Here is a 15132-nt window from a genome sequence, read left to right as displayed (position 1 = left end):
CACCAAACTAAGTGACTGGGCAACAAAATGGCAAATGAAATTTAATGTGGATAAAGTTAAAGTAATGCACATTGGGAAAAATAACCCCAACTATACAAATAATATGATGGAGGCTAATTTAGCTACAACTAATCAGGAAAGAGATCTTGTAGTCATCGTGGATAGTTCTCTGAAGACGTCCATGCAGTGTGCAGCGGCAGTCAAAAAAGCAAACAGGTTGTTAGGAACCATTAAAAAAGGGATAGCAAATAAGATGTAGAATATATTATTACCCTTACATAAATCCATGGTATGCCCACATCTGGAATACTGCATACAGATGTGGTCTCCTCATCTCAAAAAAGATATACTGGCATTAGAAAAGGTTCAGAGAAGGGCAACTAAAATGATTAGGGGTTTGGAACGGGTACCATCTGAGGAGAGATTAAAGAGACTGGGACTTTTCAGTTTGGAAAAGAGGAGACTAAAGGGGGATATGATAGAGGTCTATAAAATCATGAGTGGTGTGGAGAAAGTGAATAAGGAAAAGTTATTTACTTGTTTCCATAATATAAGAACTAGCAGCCACCAAATGAAACTAATGGGCAGCAGGTTTAAAACAAATAAAAGGAAGTTCTTCTTCACACAACGCATAGTCAATCTGTGGAATTCCTTGCCTGAGGAGGTTGTGAAGGTTGGGACTATAACAGGGTTTAAAAGAACTAGATAAATTCATGGAGGTTAAGTCCATTAATGGCTATTAGCCAGTATGGATAAGGAATGGTGTCTCTAGCCTGTTTCTCAGAAAGTAGAGATGGATGGCAGGAGAGAGATCGCTTGATCATTACCCGTTCGTTTCACTCCTTCTGGGGCACCTGGCTTTGGCCACTGTCGGCAGACAGGGTACTGGGCTGGATGGACCTTTGGTCTGACCCAATACAGCCGTTCTTATGTTCAGGAGACCAGCTGAAGTCCACGTGGCGAGGTGAGGTTCAGTATAACACGTGGAATTCCATGCCCCCACCACGTGGGTCTGGGCTGTGGCTTTTAAGTGCCCCCAAGTTGGTAAGGGGGGCTCCACAGCTGCTTGCAGGTGGTGTGTGGCTGGAGCTCAGTCTTCCCTCCTTTCTTCCGTAGCAGGGAGCCTGTGCTGGCACTGCAGCCTTGTCCTTCCTCATGAGGTTGGAGCACCTGCGCCGGCTTCCTGCTGGGGGTGGGAGTGGAGAGAAAGCCCCAAGCCTTGCTGCGCAATCAGGCTCACGAGGAAGATGCACTTCCTCTCCCCCTCCACACGGGGTACTGTTGCTACCGGAGCTGGTAATGGTCTGTGGTGTGCGAGATGCTGGAGACTGAGCAGTGGCTGGCACACTGCGCTCTGCAGGAGCACCTGGGTTTCTTCCTCCGCACACATTGGACAGAAAATCCAGACTGACCCCACGTGGGGGAAGGCCACAGGCTGAGCCCACCTCCCTTCCAGCAGAAGGTGGAAAAAAAGCTGCCCAAGAACGCAGCTGCAGCTGTTAACCAGGGGGGCAGCGTAGACCCAGGGGACACCCACTATCTCTGACTGAGGAGCAGAAGGCAGCATCCCTTTCCAGGGCCAAGGAGATGCTGATGCCGTAACTGCTGGAGACAGGTGAAGTGCTAATCCCTTCTGCCTCCCCAGCCAAAGTGGAGCACCAGGACAGGGCACCAAAGCCCAGGGCAGGTGTTCCTGGCAGGGGCACCCTGGGACTCAGGGTGTGTGCCCTCAGCAGGGCCAGGCCAAGGCTGTCTGAGTTCCTGGCAGCAGGGTGGATGCCCAGTGTGGTCCTGAAGCAGATGGCATGTGCCAGCCAGTCACTGGCAAGACTTTACCCCACAGCCCTTGTTTTGCATTTAATCTCCAGCTCCATTTTAAAAGCAGTTCCAGCCTTCACACACAGTCCTGGTCTTGCCTCAGTTACGCAGGGCCTCCGGATCAGATCTGGGTGGTGGCCTGGCCCCTTGCGGCTGGCTGCAGCCCCTCCAGCTGATCAAGTAGCTGGGAGACGTGGGGCCGCTCCTGAGAGTTCACCACCATCATGGAGGAGAGCAGGTGCTCCAGGGCAACCAAATACCAGCATCTCAGTTTACATGCCGCTTTAAAGAGTCGCCGCCTGCAACATGCGCCCTGTGACGCCTGCCAAGCTTTGCCTGGACGCGCTGCCTGGAGGCTTTCCCTGCTGCTCCCAATGACCAGAATCTGGCCAATGGGAGCAGCGGGAGGCAGTGCGTGAGACCAGCGCAGGGCCTGAAGACAAATAGGTGCTCCCCGCCACGTCTCTCTCACACACACACACCTTCCTGCCCCCGCACCACTGTTTCTTCACCCTCCCCCTGGCCAGACATACTACTCCCAGCCCACTCCTGCACCCACCCTTTCTCCTGTACCCTCCCTCCTGGCCACACACTGCATCTTCCTTTTTCTTGTCCCCTTCCCCTGGCCAGACCCCCTGCTCTCAGCCTGTTCCTGTACCCTACTTCCCATCCAGAACTCGCACCCTTAATTTCCTCCTGCATTTCACCCCCGCCCAGACCTTGCACCCTCACCCCCTCCTGTAATCCACCTCCCAGTCAGATCCTGCACCTTCATTCCTCTCATTAGCAGCCCTGCACACTGAACCTGCCATTTTTGTCCCAACCCCAGAGCCTAGGGGGGTCCACAAATTCCACTAACCCTGGAATCCCAGAAGAGTAAATCTGGCCTATGGGAAGCCCTGAACTTCAGTCCTCTTTGTCCTGCTCCCTCCCCTGATGGGACTGGAGCACCAGGGAACTGAAGTGTCTTAGTAGGGGGCCACATCAGTGAGGGTTGGGAGTTTTTGGAAGTTTTTTTTTTATTGCTTCCCATTTGTGTTGTCCCCAACTAATTTTTCTGTGGGTCAGTGGCCCCTATCCCAAAAAAGATTCCCCACCCCTGCCATAAATAAAGAAAACATGGGAACCTTTTGTGTTGGACATAAATTAACATTTACTTTATTTAAAATGAAGTTTGGTAAACTAACATGAGAAAGTTAAAGCTTGGTCTGTTTAATAATTTAAATTAATATTTTCTTTCTTACTGATTAAATTAAGGTGCTTCTAGTCTATTTGTTATTTTTTAAGTTTTTCCTGTTACAGACTATCTCAGCTACCCCTTGAAGCTTATCTACTCACTGTCTCTCTTTTTTCTTCCTCCCCTCCTTTTCTTTCTCTTTTTTTCCTTTTCCCCCCTCCCTGTCCCTCCTTCCCTTATTTATTCTTGGATCTGGACTTCTAACACTCCTGTCATCTGAAGAAGAGGGCTGTGCCCATGAAAGCTACATCTACATGTTTTGTTAGTCTTTAAGGTGCTACTAGTCTATTGTTGTTTCTTACATTTTTCCTTAATTTAAACCGTTCTCCCTAGCTGCAGCACTAGCAAAACGGCTCGGGTGTAATTATGTAATTAACCGCGAGTTTCCATTAGCAACTGGTGGTCTGCAGAAAGGTTTACATTGAGGCAGGTGGGCCACGGGCCAACATGTTTGAGAACCACTGTGTTAGGGGGATGGGAGAGAGCTGTGTTGCAGGGGGATGGGCAGGCGGTGCTGGTGGCACCATGGTATGACCAGAGAAACGGCAGCCCCGATCCACAAGGAGCAGTCCGGGCCTGGCCCTGCTGGCTGGAAGCCCTGCCCACAACCACCTGGCGCTGGCCTTACTGAGCAGGTAGAGCAGCAGCAGGCCAGGACAACCGACAGAGCAGGGTGCCATGGCGGCTGCACTGCCCACCATGATTCCAGAAGGTAATTTTTATGAAACTTTAATTACTGTATTAATTTTTAGTATATTATGACAAAATCATGTTACCAATCATTGTTTTCACTCAAATTTTTAATTAACCTCTCTTATGCACACTCATTGCATGACTATTTTGAACTCCTTTATATTTAAAAAATTGTGGTCCGCATTTGCAAAAAAGGCACCGTCCACAGAAATTTCTGCATACAGGCTGGCACCCCTAAGTACAACCTGTTCTGTTCTGCTCTGGGGCACATGGGCAGGTCTCTCCTCCCACACACATACATTCCTCTGCAGTCTATGGGATTCTAGTCTGCATCCCTTAATGCCAGCTAAATCAGCCAGCACAGGCTGGGATCAAATCCACTGGTTCACTGTATTCATGTCTGGGGGTGTTATTTGTGTGTTTTTGTTGTTTTGCTTTGTTTTTCAGTGGTGTAGCCTTTTTACTTGCAGGATATGAGAGACAAGGTAGGTGTGATGATATCTTTTATTGGACCTACTTCTTTTGGTGGAAGTTACAAAGCTCAAAAGCTTTTACCTTTCACCAGCAGAAACTGATGCAAGATATTATCTCCCCTGCCTTGTCTCTCTTGTGTCTCTTTTTGCATTTTACTTACCAGAATCACACCTCCAATTAGAGCTTTTTAATCCATATGCAGCAGCTTTCTTTCTCTTCTTTTCTCTCTCCCCATTTTGTCTTCTGTCTTTTTCCTTCTGTTTTCTTTTGAGGTTATTGTTGCTCTGGGGAAAAAGTGAAGTTTACAATTTTCTCTTAAGGATATGAGGTCTGTGGCCAATCTTGCCTAAATCATCCATCAGAAAGATATTCTGTAACCATAGCAAAGAGCTGAAAGATTTCTGCCCCTGCTCTTATGAGTTTGATCAACTGTATAACATTTTCATAGTTCCTATGGAATATGGCTACCAAGTGATATTGTGGGTTAGAATATCTTAACCTTTTTACTGCTTTACAGAAATGTTTGTATTGGCAGTCGTCAGCACTGTTTTGCTGATTTTAGATCTGGTTAATGGATTTTATTTTCCCATAAGATAATATTTGCTTGGCTAGTTTGGGAAAACTATTAGTGAAATCCTGGCTACCTTGAAATCAATAGGAAAACTTTTGGGTTTCAGTAGGGCCAGTATCTCACACTATTGCTTATCAGAATAGTGATAGAAATGTAGCCGTGTTAGTCTGGTGTAGCTGAAGCAAAATGCAGGACAATGTAGCACTTTAAAGACTAACAAGATGGTTTATTAGATGATGAGCTTTCGTGGGCCAGACCCACTTCCTCAGATTTTTGATCTGAGGAAGTGGGTCTGGCCCACGAAAGCTCATCATCTAATAAACCATCTTGTTAGTCTTTAAAGTGCTACATTGTCCTGCATTTTGCTATTGCTTATCAGGGATTCTTATCTAATCATTTTTCTGTGGGCACTGCTGATTAAAAGTAAGGAAATGAAGTAGTAGTGTAGAACCATGTGCCAGCTTTTATATGCAAAGTTGGAATTATGTCAGATTTGAATCCATGCAATTCTAGAGAGAGTCCTGACATTTCGTTAATGAGAAGTCCAACTTAATGAAAGCTGTCCCCATTTAATTCTGGCATGTGAATTCCAACTTGTTAGCAGATATAGTATTTCAGAAATGGGTGGGGTGTTTAACAGCCAGAATTGGTAGGAATTATTACTATTTCTTCCTTGCATTGGGGTAGTGCTTAGGAACCCTAGCAGACCACAACCATTGTGCTAGAACAGAAAAATATTCCCTGCCTCAGAGGGTTAACCAGCTTTTAAACTGTTGTGTTGCTATAATGTGAATGGTCTAAGGCAGGGACCTCAAACTCCCAGCCCACAGGCCAGCCCTGACTGGAACAATTGCACAATCCATTTCTGCACTGTCAACGGGCCTGGGATGAGGGGCTGTCCATTACCGGCTCCCAAGCTCCGCTCCACGATTGCTGCACCCGCTTCCCCTCATGGCACCCTGTCCCCCAAACATGCAGCTTTGGGAATGACTGGGGTGATCCTGGCACTGCACGGCTGCTGAGGAAGCAGAATGCAGAGGACTGAGTACACCCACCCAGTGTGCTCCACTTCCCCACATCTCCTGCCACTGGAGGAAGCATGGGGGTGTGATCGCTGCCATGGCACGGTGCCAGAACCCACCGGTCATCCCCAAAGCCATGGGGTTGGGAGCAGGGGTGCCATGGTGGGGGGAGGACTGGGCGATGGTGGGAAGGGGCAGGGTTTGGAGCCCCTTCCCGCCCCCCCAGCCTAATTCCTTTTAGGCCTCTATGGACATTCCGTTATTTCGAAATAACTTTACCAGCGTCTACACAGCCAAACCGCCATTTCAAAATAAATCGAAATAGTGGAGGGCTTATTTGGAAATTGGTAAACCTCATTCCACGAGGAATGGCGCCAATTTCGAAATTGCTATTTTGAATTAAGCCCCCTACAGGGGGAGAGATAGCTCAGTGGTTTGAGCATTGGCCTGCTAAACCCAGGGTTGTGAGTTCAATCCTTGCAGAGGCCATTTGGGGCAAAAATTTGTCAGGGATGGTATTTGGTCCTGTTGTGAAGGCAGGGGATTGGACTTGATGACTTTGTAAGGTCCCTTCCAATTCTAGGAGATAGGCAATTGCCATTAATTAATTTATTTTTATTTTACAGCCCGTCCCAGAGTGGCCTGGTGGCCACTCTGGGCACAACCAAGAAAACTCCTCTCCCTCTCCTCCTCCCCAGAGCCCTTAAAGGGGTAGACTCTGGCCACAGTGCCTGTGCCAGCTTCAAGCCTGCCAGCCCAGAGCCAGCAGTTGCTGTACCTGACGCAGTGGCCCCAGCATGAGCCAGGCAGCCAGTGCCAGCCAGCCCTCCACTGCTCCCCAGGACCAGTCTGCCAGCTCCCAGGAGCCTGCCAGGGGCCAGAAAAGGTGGGCCCCTGCCTGGTCCAGTGCAGAGATCAGGGACCTAATTCAGATTTGAGAGGATGCCTCCAGCTTTCATGATCTCCACACTAAATGGAGGAACGCAGCAGTCTACAGGTGGATGGCTGCCAGCCTGGCCACAAAAGGCCACATGCAAACCCAGGAGCAGGTTCTCATGAAAATAAAGGAGCTGCGGCAGGCGTATGCCAGGGCCACAGGGGGCAGCTCCCAACCTGGGGCAGACCCAGACTCCTGCCCCTATTTTGATGCCATGGACCGCGTCCTGGGGGGCATGACGATCCATGTCACCCAGGTGGCCATTGACCCTGGGAGAGAGCTTGCTGCTTCCTTCTGCTCCAGCCCCTGCTGCCTCCCCAGCTACCGTTCCTCCTCCCACTCCTTCTCCCCATCACGCTTCTTCCTCCCCACTTTCCCCACACCCCCGGGACACTGAGGCCCCTGCACCTGTGGTGCTGGGAGACAGTTGGGCCAGCGAGAACCCCAACCCTGAGCCCTGAGCTTCTCTTCCCCCTTCCTCCCCTTGCCTCCCCCTGCCAGCTCCCTCCTCCCAGGTTTCCCCCTCCCTTCTCCTCCCCTCTCTCCCCCCCACCTTCTTCCCCAGTCTCACTTCAGTTTCATTCCCCCCATCCCAGTTTTGTTCAATAAAGAGGCTTTGTTGTAATGAACACATGTGTTTTTTATTGTATAGCAGGAAGGGGGGTTAGGGAGGGGTAAGTGGGACGTGAGGGAGGAATGAGGCACAAGCCCCCAGTGGGGCATACTAGGGAGACTGTTACTGCCTGCAGAACGTGCTGCCAGGCTCACAGAAACAGGTCCAGGAGAAGCACCAGAGTGCCCAGGGGCGGCTCTGGCTCCGTGCTGCAGAGTGCTGTGGTGTCCTGAGTGAGGGCAACCAGAGCATTCAGAGAAAAAAATGCTTTGCTATCCCTCAGCAAGCAAGCAGGGAAACCTTAGAACCGGCTGTCCGGGGGAGCCCCTTTAAGCACAGGTCTCAGATAGCCTCAGGCAGCAGCCACACAAGGTAACTCCTGACCTGATACCTTGCCAGTGTCCTATCAGTGTGGACGTGCTATTTCAAAATAGCGATAAGCTATTTTGAAATGCATTTTTTGTCTAGATGCCTTATTTTGAAATAAGCTATTTAGAAATAATGCTGTAGTGTAGACATACCCTATGAGTCCACAGCCAGATTGCGCAATTGCTCCATCAGGGACTGGCCAAGGGAATGGGAGTTGGAGATCTCTGGTCTAAGGTACCAAAGGTATATTTGATACCAAAACAAGGATTTGTATTTGTGTTCCTATAAATATTGAGGTTTAAATCATGCTCTTTGCTGGCATTGCAGGTATGATGGGGAAAGGAAAAGGATGTTGAAAAATCTGCATGTGTCATTATTATGGTGTTATTAGTATTGCACTAGTGCTCAGAGGAGTCCTGTGGAATGGGGTCTCTTTATACCTGCCACTGAACTATGACAGTCCCTACCCAGAAGAGCTATGATCTAAAATCACATGGAGCTTAAACAGACATTAGGTCTCACAGTGCACCTAATGCCCAAATATAGGATTGCATCCTCTAATTAGTGGAGAGTCTGTAACACTGTATCAAAAACTATCATCCTCCTTGCACCTAACTAACAGTAATGTTGAGAGAGAACCAGAGAGGGCTTGCAAATTACTAGTTCACCATTTTCACCTTGTGTGAATCACACGTGGCTGCAGGACAGGCAGCACAAATGACTCAGTAGCTAACATGATGCCATGTAGCGTGTCATCTAGTAATCTACACACATGCCTGTCATCTGTGCTGGAGAATGGGAATAGATGAGGTTCACACCAGGCAGGAGTAGTTTTAAGATGCACTGCTGTTTACGCCCAGAAATCTGGCTTCTCATCATACAGCATGCAGGGATGTGCTTTGAGAATAGCTCCTTTTTAGCCTGCAGATACCTTCTTTTGATAGATTCCTCAACATACACCTACAGCATCTGGACACGGACAAAAACAATGCACCTAAAAAAGAAATCAAAGATCAGACCATTGAGGTTTGTATACTGTCTAATTGTTGAAGCTAAGAGATGATATATAATCTCTTGCATATTATTGAGGGGGTTTGGCCCATTGTTTTATTAATAAAAATAAAAAAGAAATAGATGCCCTGCTGTGGTATATTTTTCCAAATTAAAGCTGGTGTTGGTAGCTGGGCATGTCATAGTTTTCATACCCCAATCCTGCTTCAGTCAAAAATCCACTCAAGAACCTGATTTCTAGTAACTAACAATAGGATATTTTACCACCTGTAGCAAATGGCTGTTGGAAATCTTTTGTATTTTGTGATACGGTTGAACTGGGCCATGATCCAAATCGCATGTTTTCAGCATTGAATGTCATTGTGGAACACAGATAATCAATTTAGCAGAACTCTGATAAAGCTGGTCAAGTTTTTTATATACCAGAAGGTAGTTATAGTAAATCCTATCTGCGATTTCTGTATTGTTTGATTGTTAAAATAAGTGTATTGTAGTGCTCATGAAAACTGCCACATTAGAGAACTCACCTAATAAACCATCCTGTTAGCCTTTAAAGTGCTGCATAATCCTGTCTTTTGTTTCCTTCAGTTACAGATACAAGACAGGTAGCAGTGGTGGAAGTTTCCTTCCATTAAAGGTTCCAAAATGTATATGTTTAGGTGTGTGTAATTTTTGCTCAAGGAGCCTGATCGATCTGGAGTTCCTGTCTGCTGTTACAGTTCAAAAAGGACCCTCCTTCCTCTTCCCTGCTCTGTGAAAGGTCTGGTTTCTTCATGTCTTCTTTACAGCCAGGGAATTGATGCAGAGTCTTTCACCTCTGGATGTTTGAGTTCTCATTCAGGATTAGTTTGCAAGTGATAATTAGTTTGGCCACTGTCACGGAGCATGGGGGAGTCACCGTGCCCTGCACCCCCATCCATAGCCAGATGTGACTCTCAGCCAGCAAGTAGAACGGAAGGCTTATTCATGGACAGGGACACAGCGTAGCACGGACTTCTTGTGACAGGAACCAGGAGCATTCAGTACAGTCCTGCCCATTCTCTGCACGGCAGCCGAAAACTAAATCCCGCTCCCCAGCAACTGGTCACAGCTCTCCAGGCTGCCCTGCCTCTCCTTTGTCCTGCCTAAGGTGTTATCTGACTATCATTGGTTGCATTTCCCCTCGGATCAGGTGATATAAGGCCAGGGACATTCCCTACCTGCCTTCCCACAGGAGTCCTCAAAAAAGATCCCACCCCCCACTGGGCACCAGACACACACGCACACACACATACAGTCACTACAGAGCAGCGCAGAACAGTAGGAATCACGCATTGCATAACAAAACAACCAGAGTGAATACCATCCCCACGACGTCACAGCCCCCCTCCTTCTTTTATGTTTATTTGCCCATCTCTCCAACTCAGTATACAATTTGGCAACGCTGAAAGTCTAGGCTCTGTAGAGGTCCTGGAATGGGAGAGAAGGTGTTTGACTTATAAGAACAGAGTTTCAAAGACAGAATTGGAAGAAGAAGCTACTGCTGTTACTACTAGCAGGGTGGGGTAGGAGAAGAAAATGAAGAAAAGCCAGAGAAAAAGTTACCTCTTCCCAATTCTCTATTCTAAGGTCTGTTGATGCCAGTGGGGTCTTTCTACTGACTTCACTAGGCTTAGGGTTCAGTCCCTGAATGAAAATACGAATGCTGGAGGAACCACCAGAGTTAACTGCAGCCCAGGGGACAGTAGGGAAGGTCACCGTCCCTCCAGGTTAAAGATCTCTGTCGATAACCATAAACTCATGTTTATTTTTTATGAGTAGGGAATTCCAGAACTGAAAAAGCAGAAGTTACAACTATCATGGAGGAACAGGGCCAAATTCTTCAGTTTGCTCAGTCTACTTTGCACTGCTTACACCTACATGGTGCAAAGGAGACTTGAAGGACTGAAAATGCCCCATTAAGAGTTCCCCTAGTACAGGGGTCTCCAAACTACGGCCCGCGGGCCGGATGCGGCCCGCGAGGCCCTCTCATCTGGCCCGTGGAGACTGTGACGGGGAAGAAACTCCCCGCACTAACAGCCCCTCCCCTGGAGAAGCGCCAAGCGGCGCAGCGCCGCGGAGCTGGGGCGGGGAAGAAACTCCCCACACTGACAGCCCCTCCCCCGGAGAAGCGCCGAGCGGCGCAGCGCAGCGGAGCCCAGGGGAAAGCCCACGGGGAGGGGAGCGAGGGCACACAGCCGCAGGCGCGGCAGGCGAGGAAGGCGGCAGGACCCAGGAGGAGAAGGGGCAGGGTGAGCGGCACGCCCCGTGCGTGCCGGCTCAAAAGGGGGAGGGGCCGGAAGGACAGGGGCGGCCGGCACTCACTTTCTTTTGGGCAGGCAGCCAGGAGAGGGAAGCCGGAGGAGCCAGCGGGACGGAGGAGGGACTCTGGACCCGCGCAGCCCTTGCCCTGGGCAGCGAGACTCCCCGGCCGCGGGTGCGGGGGATCGGAGCCGCCAACGGACGGCCACACGCCCTGCGGACCGACGGCCGAGCCCGGGCTCTGCGCGTCCCTCACAGCAAGAGGGGTTGGGACTTGGCGTGGACAATTGCTCCCTATTGGCCAGTGCGTTCTTATCCTATTGGCTAGCTCTCTCATGAGGTCACTAGTGGGCTGGGCTCTATTTTGGCATCCAGGAAACAATTTCACCATTCACACTAATACAGGTGTTCATGTGTAGTGTATCAATGTGTTATTAAATAATAACTGAATAAAATAATATTAAATAAATAATTAAAAACAACATCCATGTTTTGATTGTTTTTTATTTGGACCTCAAGTGTGTAGTCGGCCCCCGAACTGCTGTTTGATAGTTAATGCGGCCCTCGGGCAGAAAAGTTTGGAGACCCCTGCCCTAGTAGAACGAAACTCTCTGCCAGAAGAAGGCTGATGAGGTGGCTCTGCCCAGTACAGAAGCATTCTGAGGTAGAACACGGAGAATGTCTAACTAAGGAAGATTCCATGACACACTTGCACCCAGGAATACAGCTCAAGATTACAGAGTGATCACCAGCTTCAGGCTGGCCCTGCATTTTGCTGCATGCAGGCAGAACTTAAACACAGCGGAGAGCTGGCCCTTAGTCTTTTTCAATAATGTAGCACTTTCTATCCAAGGCTTTTAAAGCATTTTACAATCATCAATTAATTGAGCCTCATGGCATCCAAGTGAGGTAGTGATTTTCCAAGTCTGTGGCACCAAGTGCAAAGGACCTTACAAGAATTCTCAGCAGATTCCCCCTGTAAATTCTGGGGTGGTATAAAGCCCAGAGGACTATTCTAGCCAGCAGAAGTTATAAAAGTCCAGCTGTTTCTCCAACTGGCCCTGTGGGCTTGTTTTGCCCCCAGATGCTGTGAGTTTAGAGCAGTGATCTTCAACCTTTTTAAGCACGAGATCACTTTTTGAATTGAAGTGCAATCCGAGATCTACCTCACACCCAAATGCTCTTGCCCCGCCTCCTTTGTACCCCTTCTCTGAGGCCTTTGCCCTGCTCACTCCATCCTCCCTCCCTCCCCCATCCTTCTTCGCTATCACCAAGCTGGGGCAGAGGGTTGGGGTGCAGGCTCTGGTCTTGGATTAAGTCATTTGGAGCGTGAGGGGGGCTCTGAGCTGAGCTTGGGGCAGGCCATTGAGGTGCCAGAGGGAGGTTCTAGGTGCAGGCTTTGGGAGGGTGATTGGATGCAGGGGTGCTTGGGGCAAGGGCAGGGCCTTGGGGTGCAGGAGGAGGGTTCATGACTGGGGTAGGATTTGGGATGTGGTCTCCAGCTGGGCCCTGCTTACCTCAGGTGGCTCCTTGGGGTTGGTATAGTGGGTCTAAGGCAGGCTCACCCCTGCCCTGGCCCTGCACCACTCCCAAAAGCAGCCAGCAAACTCCATCCTAAGCCCTGTTGTGCCCCCTCTCTGCTCTGTGGAGATAGGATACAGAATGGGAGAGGGAGCACCTTAACATCAGCACCCTCCTCTCACTCCCCTGCACAGCAAGCAGGAGGCTCCTGAGGGGACAGCTCCAAGGCAAAGGGCAGGAGATGCAGAGCAGTGTGGGGAGGGGCAGCTGAAGTGCCTGCCCTTGATGATAGTCTCTTGGCCAAACCAGTCAGGATCACCTGTCAGAGGCTCCCAGATCGACCAGTAGATACCAGTCTACTGGTTGGTGACCACTGGTTTAGAGGAAGTGTAAAGATGACATGGAGTCATATTTGCCTTCTCTCCCCCAAGTCATATAGATTAAGCATGAGGTTGGCTCCACTATTTAATTTATGTATATAGGCTACGTCTACACTGGCATGATTTTCCGGAAATGCTTTTAACGGAAAATTTTTCCGTTAAAAGCATTTTCAGAAAAGCGTGTCTAGATTGGCAGGACACTTTTCTGCAAAAGCACTTTTTCCGGAAAAGCATCCATGGCCAATCTAGACGCGCTTTTCCGCAAAAAAAGCCCTGATCGTCATTTTCGCGATCGGAGCTTTTTTGCGGAAAACACTGCTGTGTTGTCTACACTGGCCCTTTTCGGGAACAGTTTTCCGGAAAAAGACTTTTGCCCAAACAGGAGCAGCATAGTTTTTCCGGAAAAGCACTGATGATTTTACATTAGATCATCTGTGCTTTTCCGGAAATTCAAGCGGCCAGTGTAGACAGCTGGCAAGTTTTTCCGGAAAAGCGGCTGATTTTCCGGAATAACTTGCCAGTGTAGACACAGCCTATATGTTCTATTTCATGAAACTATTGCTTCATTCACAGTAGAAAAACAACTTTTTCCCTGCAACTTTCAGGAACAGTTTTACCCTGTCTTTAGGACAGAAGTGGAACATAATGTGGAAACAAAGCCATTTACAAAAATCTACTTCAAACCCACAGACAAGATAAACCATCCACAGCTTAGGTAAACACCCAGAAGATTCAGAATAAAACCAATTGGAAAGAGTTGCATAATGACTTCACCTAGGCTGCCTGGTGCAATAGAAAATAATACATTTTATTTGAGAAAATACGGAAACAAAGGACTATACCAGAAAGGATTTAGGAGACTGTTTCCCTCTTATCCATTAAAATTATCTGAAATTTCACAAAAGTGTTGTGTAAGTTGCCAAAAATCAAGACATGTTTTTTTATTATGCTGTCATAGGGGTTTGCAGCAGATTATTCTGTATTGAACCAGGAGGATGATATCAAAGAATACTGCGCAGAAGACTGTATTCTACAATTTTGATGGAATATGACAAAGAAATGGGCCCAAATAAGATTTTCATAATTTAATGCCAGCAATAAAAGCAGACACCACCACATACTAGATGTCATTTTTCCTTTTCGCTGCCCTGTTTTCAGGTTGTTTCCATGTTGTTCTGTGAATGCAGGGGAGGGACTCTGATTTGCCTGTTGACCTTTTCACATAATCATCCTCAAACTCGTATGTTGCTCATTGCAAGGCAGCCCTTCGTCATGGTACAGCAGCAAAGGATGCTCAGATGGATATGCTATGACCAGTAAGGTTTTCCACAGACATCCACTCCATCTCTCCAGCTTTATCCTTGATGCTCTTGTTCTTATCATCACTTCTACTTTCCATTACATTATAAGGATACCCCATCTTTGTCATGTGTCTTAGGACAGGGCCACCCATGTTCTACCTCGGCTTCTTCACATTCTGCCTGATGTCTTTCATATTGGCTTTCTGTCTCACCTTCTCTTTCTCCCTCATCTGTCCTGCACCCATTATGAGTTATCTCTTCAGTCAGAGAGGTCTTATTGTCATTTTATTTGCACAGGGAGAAATGAGTGGCGACCATAAGTAATGCAAGAATGTCCCTCTGTACCCGTCACCCAAATATCATTCAGACTGCTGGGCTTGCCACCGTAAAAAAATAAACCAGTTCCAAGCGATAGCACAATTTAATTAGAAAACTGCCAGCTCTGTGGTCCTTGATGGCTGATTTTCCACCACTTAGAAAGCAGGATGAGCTCCATTAGATTGATAACAATGCCTGACAAATCCTTCCTTAACAAAAATTAATGGCTGAATGGTAGCACTCACATTAGTCACCAGCTAATGGCAGCTTTTTTTTTTCTTTAAAGAGTGGCATCAGGTACTTTTTTTTAAACAAATGTTTGGAGTAGCAGTGCCATGTGTTTTAAGTGAAAATGAGCAAAATAAAAAACAATGTGTTTTTTTTCTCTCGAGCTCGCTAAAGGGCCACTGATTTAATTGTGGAGGGATAGCATGGAGTTCCCTTTTCTTCTAAAAAGTCACAGCTTCTTTGTGGCACCTTTGTCTCAGCTCCAGATCTATTGAGAAAGCCCCATAGGACTCAATGACAGTGTGGCTCCATAGACTATAAGAGGCAGGGAAAGGGGGCCAGCTAAGCAACGTCAGATA

General features: G+C 48.0%; 1 long non-coding RNA gene across 2 annotated transcripts; it reads left to right on the top strand.

The window, feature by feature from the left end:
• The first annotated feature begins 8631 nt into the window (after positions 1-8631).
• Positions 8632-14044, top strand: LOC142818834 (uncharacterized). Of its 2 annotated transcripts, none has more exons than XR_012896484.1 (2): positions 8632-9505; positions 13885-14044. It is a non-coding gene; the product is annotated as an uncharacterized LOC142818834 (long non-coding RNA). The 2 variants fall into 2 exon arrangements; XR_012896483.1 differs by having other exon boundaries at positions 8632-9874.
• The last annotated feature ends 1088 nt before the right edge of the window (positions 14045-15132 follow it).

Source organism: Pelodiscus sinensis, chromosome 18 (genome assembly GCF_049634645.1).
Source record: "Pelodiscus sinensis isolate JC-2024 chromosome 18, ASM4963464v1, whole genome shotgun sequence".
NCBI lineage: Eukaryota > Metazoa > Chordata > Testudines > Trionychidae > Pelodiscus > Pelodiscus sinensis.
This window is presented reverse-complemented; position numbering and strand designations above follow the sequence as displayed.